This window comes from Octopus bimaculoides, chromosome 15 (genome assembly GCF_046866305.1).
Source record: "Octopus bimaculoides isolate indiv1 chromosome 15, ASM4686630v1, whole genome shotgun sequence".
In the NCBI taxonomy this organism is placed as follows: Eukaryota; Metazoa; Mollusca; class Cephalopoda; order Octopoda; family Octopodidae; genus Octopus; species Octopus bimaculoides.
The window spans coordinates 47,053,897-47,061,702 of NC_142942.1; the positions used below are offsets into that span (position 1 = coordinate 47,053,897).

The window sequence follows — 7,806 nt, forward strand, 5'->3', positions numbered from 1 at the left end:
ACTCGGTGCTCCAGCATGACTGCAGTACAATGACTGACAGCAGTGAATGGGTTTTGGTTGGGATCGATCGCTGAAGACTTGAGTCTATTTAACCCGCTATAATCAAGGTTTGGTGATAATTGGTCATCATGGAATCTTCAGTTGAAATATAAAGCAATTCCTGTGTGTAATTATGAATAGATGTGCGTATGTGTTCGTTTCTTGGTGTCTGTGTACATGAATGAAACCGTGCACACATGTGTGCGTGTATATACACGACTGTATGAGCTTGTCAGAGAGAAGAGAGAGAGAGAGAGGGAGAGGGAGAAAGAGAGAGCGAGATAGAGAGAGAGGGGGGAAGAGACAGTGTGTGTGTGTGTGTTCATCTGTATACGTAGTTCGAAGGCGCACAAACTTATATTTGACAAGATCTACTTGTAAACATTGAGACTCGACAACTGTGTCTGTGTGTTCGTCCATCGGTTCTCACACACATCAGTAAGAATTGCACACACACGCAAAGTTTACGTACAACAGGTTCATATAAAGATATGCGGGTGTGCATTGTGTGTGTGCGCGTACGAATATATATATATATATATACTTTCCGCAACTGCCGTTCTTGTCTGTGTGTGCATCTGCTTTTAATTATATTATCTATCGACCAATCAGTCTATCAAATTAGTCAGTCAGTCAGTATCAGTCTATCAATCAGTCAGTCAGTTTATCAACCAGTCTATCAATCAGTCAGTCAGTCTATCAATTAATCAGTCAATCAACCAGTCAGCCAGTCTATCAATCAATCAGTCAGTCTATCTATCAATCAATCAATCAATCAGTCTATCAATCAGTCTATCAGTCTATCTATCAATCAATCAGTCTATCAATCAATCAGTCTATCAGTCTATCAATCAGTCTATCAGTCTATCAATCAGTCTATCAGTCTATCAATCAGTCTATCAGTCTATCAATCAGTCTATCAGTCTATCAATCAGTCTATCAGTCTATCAATCAGTCTATCAGTCTATCAATCAGTCTATCAGTCTATCAATCAATCAATCAATCAATCAATCAATCAGTCTATCAATCAATCAGTCTATCAATCAATCAGTCTATCAATCAATCAGTCTATCAGTCTATCAATCAATCAGTCTATCAATCAATCAGTCTATCAATCAATCAGTCTATCAGTCTATCAATCAATCAGTGTATCAATCAATCAGTCTATCAGTCTATCAATCAATCAGTCTATCAGTCTATCAATCAATCAGTCTATCAGTCTATCAATCAATCAGTCTATCAGTCTATCAATCAATCAGTCTATCAGTCTATCAATCAATCAGTCTATCAATCAATCAGTCTATCAGTCTATCAGTCTATCAGTCAATCAGTCTATCAGTCAATCAGTCTATCAGTCAATCAGTCTATCAGTCTATCAGTCAATCAGTCAATCAGTCTATCAGTCAATCAATCAATCAGTCTATCAGTCAATCAGTCTATCAGTCAATCAATCAATCAGTCTATCAGTCTATCAGTCTATCAGTCTATCAATCAATCAGTCTATCAGTCTATCAGTCTATCAATCAATCAGTCTATCAGTCAATCAGTCTATCAATCAATCAGTCTATCAATCAATCAGTCTATCAGTCTATCAATCAATCAGTCTATCCATCAATCAACCAATCTACCTACCTACACATTCTTTTATTCTTACTTGTTTCAGTCATTTGACTGTGGCCATGCTGGAGCAACCACCTTTAGTCGAGCAAATCGACCCCAGGACTTATTCTTTGTAAGCCTAGTACTTATTCTATCGGTCTCTTTTACCGAACCGCTAAGTTACGGGGGACGTAAACACACCAGCATACAGAAAAAAAAATACAGGGACAACTGCGTTGTGGGCCATACAAAAAAAAAGCAATGCATTAAAGCCTTCGCAAGTCACAACACAATTTAACACCGGGTCCCAAGACCCGTTCGTCCTCAGATGATCAGGTCTTAAGAGGGTCCTCTTTCTTGGCAAAGCGCGCGCACGAACACACAAGCGCGCGCGAATGCGTGAATATTACGTGCGCCCATGTTTTTTTTTAAGATTCAGATCAACCTATGATCAAAGACCTTCCATTCGTGACCTTCCCATATTTGTTTACTAATATTTTGCATCAAAGTTTATTATCTTATGTGTTGTTGTTTTGAAAAATAAGGTGTGATATCAGCGACATCTGAATGAGTGTTTCGTGCATGTATGTTCGCGTGCGCGCTCGCGCGCGTGTGCGTGCGTGCGTGCGTGCGTGCGTGCGTGCGTGCGTGCGTGTTTAACCTCGTCGGAAGTCTACTTACAATAACCTCACCCTACCAACTCTACATATTTACATACACACGTATTTATACATACACATATACAAGCACAGTATATGTACACACACACACACACACACGATACGTATACATACATACATGCATGCATACATACACCCACTACACACACGAATTCTAAGAGGAAATAAGTGCAAACACTGCTCCTGAACTGAATGAACTTTTGCGCATCTCCCGCCAAATCCTGCAATGCTAGCCTTCTCAAACAAACTCCTGAAAATCCCTTAGCTGAGCTATTATGTTGAGGGGCGAACCTACGCTGCAGAAAATCAGGATAGAAAGAAAACAAATAGCATCAATACCTAAAGATGGAAGTATTTGACAGACAGGTCGCTTGCGTAATTGAGATTGTAATGCTCTGCTCTATGGGCTCTGTCATAGAATTTTATGCTTTTCCTTATGGACGGAAGATCTCAAATGAAAGAACATTAACATTTGAACAAAATAAAGCGGTTATGTGATTGGGATTTGGCTGTTAATTGCAGATGCATCTTTCAACAAACTTGTCGACATGTAGTGGAAGATACTACCATGTGAAAATCGGTAGAAACCTCGACTTTCAGAGAATCACTTAAGAAGATTGAACACCTGCTCAATCTCCCGGTGTCAAAGATCAGTAGTCGCTTTCAAATGAATATATATATATATATAGATAGAGAGAGAGAGAGAGAGAGAGAGAGACAGAGAGATATTACTCCCCATCCTCAATACCTTGCTTTAAAAAATAACACCTCCGAAACAGATGTAAGCGAATGAAAAGTGATTACGTAACACCCGTTCGCTTGTCATTGGCGAACATTACGTTCTGAACTGATAATTTGATTTATGAGTTCGGAACTTAATATTAGGACTACTGAATTCTAACAACTGGTTATTGCTATAGCTAGGGTAAATCATTTTTTACTTCTACACAAGCCTTGTCTCTATGCCGTCTCATCGCCATAAGGTAGGTGTGTGTGCACACACACACTGCCTGTGTCATTTACGTTCGGTCGCCAATTGTCGACAGCTCTTCTGCTGTTGACACCATCAAATTGAAAAATCTTATATAGATAAAGACACGAAATAGTCACGATTTTTGGACAGTAACTTATGTACGAGGGATATGTCCATGCCCGATCATTTGTCGTCTTTGGCGCAATCTCTCCCTCTCTCCCTCTCTCCCTCTCTCCCTCTCTCTGTGTTTGTGTGTGTGTGTGTGTGTGTGTGTGTGTGTGTGTGTGTCATTTACGTTCGGTCGCTAATTGTCGGCAGCTCTTCTGCTGTTGACGCCATCAAATTGAAAAATCTTATATAGATAAAGACACGAAATAGTCACGATTTTTGGACAGTAGCTTATGTACGAGGGATATGTCCATGTCCGATTTTTCTGCACGGTCATTTGTCGTCGCCCTTGGCAATTTCTAACTCACACACTCACACACGGTTTTTAACTTGGCAATGATTTTGAAGCTTCATTGCCTTCGAGTTGTCAAACCTATATAGAATTCTAGGGTTTATATTAGTTTAACTTGGATAAGAAACCTGTTTGGATGTATAAATCCATCAGGCGAGAGAAGTGTTTGAAAGTAATATATAAAGTGAGTATGATTCAGTAATGAAAGAATATGTTTGCAGTATTGGGCAAGATTTAAATTGAAAGAAAAAAAAAACCCCAAAAAGCAACGAACACCGCAGAAAGCGAGAATAGGTAAAAGCTTGAAGAAATTAGGGGGAAAGATATACAAGGAGCAGGGTAGACTGAAGGCAGCAGAAAATGGGGTGTCGCCCTAGGTCTTTGGTACTTTAGGACCCCAGGTTACTTGTTCGGGATATTCCAATTATACAAATGGATAAAATGAAAATAAATATTTTATTACTACATTTAGTAAGTTGAAATATACGCCTCAACATTTGCAGTTTTTATGAGCCAAAGAAAAACATTTGCAACCAGATAGTTTGGGGTTTAGTTCTACTGCATGGTGTCTTGAGCAGATGTCTGGTAAGTGAATTTGATAGCACATCGAATATAGAAGGCGTGCTCGGGCGCACGTAATCTCACCACTTAACAGGTGCTGGTTTGTTTAAACCGTAGTCCGTAAGTCGGTGGTTCGGGAACTGAGAGCAGACTACAGAAAAAGTCAGTAAGGCGATGTTGCAGCATATGTGCAGACCAAGAATTGACACCATTAAAAGAATCCCTTAGCGGTATTTAAACTCCGAACGTAAAGTGTCGAAAGAAAGGTCGCTAAGTATTTTGTCCGACACGCTAACTATTCTGCCAGTCCGCTAACTTAAAATATATTTTCAAATTTTGGAACAAGGCCAGCAAGTTCAGGGGAGTTAGGCAAGTTTAGGAAGTGACTGTTAAATTTTTCCTTGTAAAAACGAAAATGTTAGTATTCTGAAAGGAATTAAGTGTCCTTTCAATTTTATGCCTTGCTTCTGTGTGAATACAAACACGCCCACAGACATTGTATATAAAAGAAAGAAGTTTGCAGCCAGAGTCGCCCTAACACACGAACACATTGGGAAGTTGTCTCAGGATCTGATGGATCTAGAGGCTCAATTCTGATCAATGTATGCTGTAGCTTGCTGTCAATACTCTAGGGCCTTGTGCATTGATATATATATATATATATATATATACATATATATGAGGTCTCCACGAGTCTAGGGGTCCAATTCTGACCTGCTTTTTGTCGTCAATAAATATATACATCAGTGCACTGATTTGTCCGTGGGCCCATAATGATGTTAGGACGGTCCTGATGGCAAGCATACGTAAGAGAGAGAAAATACCTCTAGAAATTAATGGATAGATAAACTATCAGAAGCAAAATAATAAACTACTGAAGGGAGAAAAATAGTTAGAATTTATCTTTCACTTGTTTCAGAACTTTTACCGAACAGTTAAGTTGCGGGAACTTGAACAAACGTTTTTATTATCGGTCAGTAGTGATGCGATGAACATGAAAAAAAAAAAAAAAGAAAAAAAAACGCGACCGAATTCCGTACAATTTCTGTCAGGCAAACTTATTTACAAGGTATCGGTCGACTAGAAGATATTGTAGAAGACATTTGCCTAAGGTGCCGGGCAGTGACAATGGACCAACCCGAAACTGGCTGGGTGCAAACAAAGCTCCTTCACCACACACATATACCAGTGTTAGAGACCATACAGACAAAAAAAAGAAAAAAAAAAAGGCAAGACTAAAATCTGGCGGTAACTGTTTCCAATAGACTAAGAACGGGCAACCTTTTTCGGGAAGCGGGCCGCACGTAATATGGATCATCATGAGGCGCTGTACTACTAAAAAGCCTTTAATGAACGTTATTTTGCTCGTAAAATTAGGTATTTCGGAAGGTCCCGCAGGCTGCAGTTGGTCCCTAATTGCGATAGAGGGTTCAATTTTAAGTGTTGGAGAGGTGGGGAATAAAATTAAAGGGAGATAAACAAATGGTTTACGTATTTACTTATCAAACTAGTAGCATCCAGATTAAAAAAAAAAAAACATACAGTATTTTTGGAACGAGAAAGTGTTTCGAGAAATGTGTGTGTGTGTGTGTGTGTGGGGGGGGGGTTGTTTTTCGGGGAAAACGAAGGAACATTTTGGGCGAGTTCTGCGAAATTGTATGAAAAGATTAGATATGTTTGTAAATAAATTATATAATATAAATTGTTTGTTTGTAGATATATACGAAATATATGGCGTTGGTAAATGAATAAATAATATGGCGTTAATATATAATATCTTAAGTATATATGCGTGCATAAAATGTAATATTTATGAGTGTTTGTAAACATATAAAAACTATAAACATGTATATAAATAAGAATAGCACTTAACGTATTTTTTAAAAGTTTAAATATTAGAGTGGGGTGAACGAAAGGCGTTTATGAAAGTTAAAGGTTTTGTGTTTCTTTTTTTACGCCAACAGAATGCTTCCTTCACGAGAAAAGAGTAAAATGTTTATGTTCAAAATACATAGAACATAAAATATAAAGTAAATTGAAAAACCTATACAAAACGTATTAAACTTTTCACATACTATTAACCACAAGCATACAAAGGTACACCAAGCAACATGCATCCATGTGTTTCAATAAAATCCAAATCTACTGAACGAAAGGATTCACATCTGTTCAAATAAATAAAGTGGCCCCCACGTATTTGAACACGCAATCATCGGTGTATATAATATTTAAACACCCACGTTCAACTAAGATAAATTCGCTCACAAAGAAAGCTAGAAACGTATTCTCACGAGCAAAACTAAAACCCACATGTGCTCACTTTCATTTGCCCACTTAATATATAAATATATAAGACGAATGAAAAAATATATATAATGTAAAAACGTACCCTCTTCGATATGAGAATTCAAACATTTAAACATTAAAATATAATCACACACCTTATTGTATGCCTTCTAAGCTTCCAATTTCTTCAGGTTTTCTCTCCTTTCTGTAATTGGTTTGCCTGGTTCCAATTCTGTTTTCCTTACCTTTTTTTTTTGTTTCTGCTTTTTTAAAGATACGATTTTTACGAACTCCCCCAGATCAGATCAGATAATCCTCAATTTACCAATAATTACAACATAACTCTTCCTTTTATATATTCTCTTCCTTCAACCACTCCTCTCACCTCTCGCAATCAATTATCCAATCGCAAGCTTCTTCCTCTCTACCCAACAAATTAATTTTTCTAAACTTTAATACAGAACTATGTTCTACCGGAAGTGGTGAAACTTCGAAATCACTGCCAACTTTAAAAGTATAAATAAAAATATTTCGAGTCTACTTCTGTATTTAGTACTTTCTCAGTACACGTTTTGTATATATAGTGACAGACATATGAATAGATAGATAGATATATCATGCAAGCATGCATATGTAGCATGCGTTCATACATGCATGCACGAATCTTTCTCATTCACCTTGCTTTAAAATAATCATTAACGTTGCAGGCAGAAGCGAAATTGGTGGACCGATTAGTCGATTGAATCGAACGCAGTATTTGACTGGTACTTTATTTCATCGATCCCACAGCGATGGAAACCCTGACTAGATCTCGCTGCTATTTGAACTCGGAACTGAAAATGTCGGAAGAAATACTTCAAAACGTTTTGTACTCAAGTCCTCGTGAACTAAAGAAACCATAAAAGAAACGGAGATATACCCTGTAGCGGATGACCTTAAGAATGAAGATTCAGAGCAGAAAGTCTAAATTTTAGGCAGTAAAAGCCATTTAAGGGCTTTCTTCTCGGACAGTGTAAAAAGGAGAAAAAGCCAGCAATATGAAAGTGCAGGGGCTACAAGTCCTAAGACATGACGACGGCGTAAGGAAATAGTGGGTGCATGTATGGAATCACCGTAAAAGACCATCTTGTCCTCATTTGCAAGAGCTAAGCAGGAGAGCCTTGAAGTACTTCACCGAGGAACAAACAAAGGCGGCAATAGAAAGATGG

General features: G+C 38.0%; 1 protein-coding gene across 3 annotated transcripts in view; it reads right to left on the reverse strand.

Annotated features, from left to right (window-relative positions):
* The window catches only part of LOC106876177 (acetylserotonin O-methyltransferase), a 63,442-nt gene extending 56,486 nt beyond the window's left edge, over positions 1-6,956 (reverse strand). For all 3 annotated transcript variants that reach the window (XM_089363828.1, XM_089363830.1, XM_089363829.1), the window contains exon 1: positions 6,754-6,956. The gene's annotated coding sequence lies outside the window, so the exon portion shown is untranslated. The remainder of the gene's footprint in view (positions 1-6,753) is intronic.
* Between the last annotated feature and the right edge of the window lie 850 nt (positions 6,957-7,806).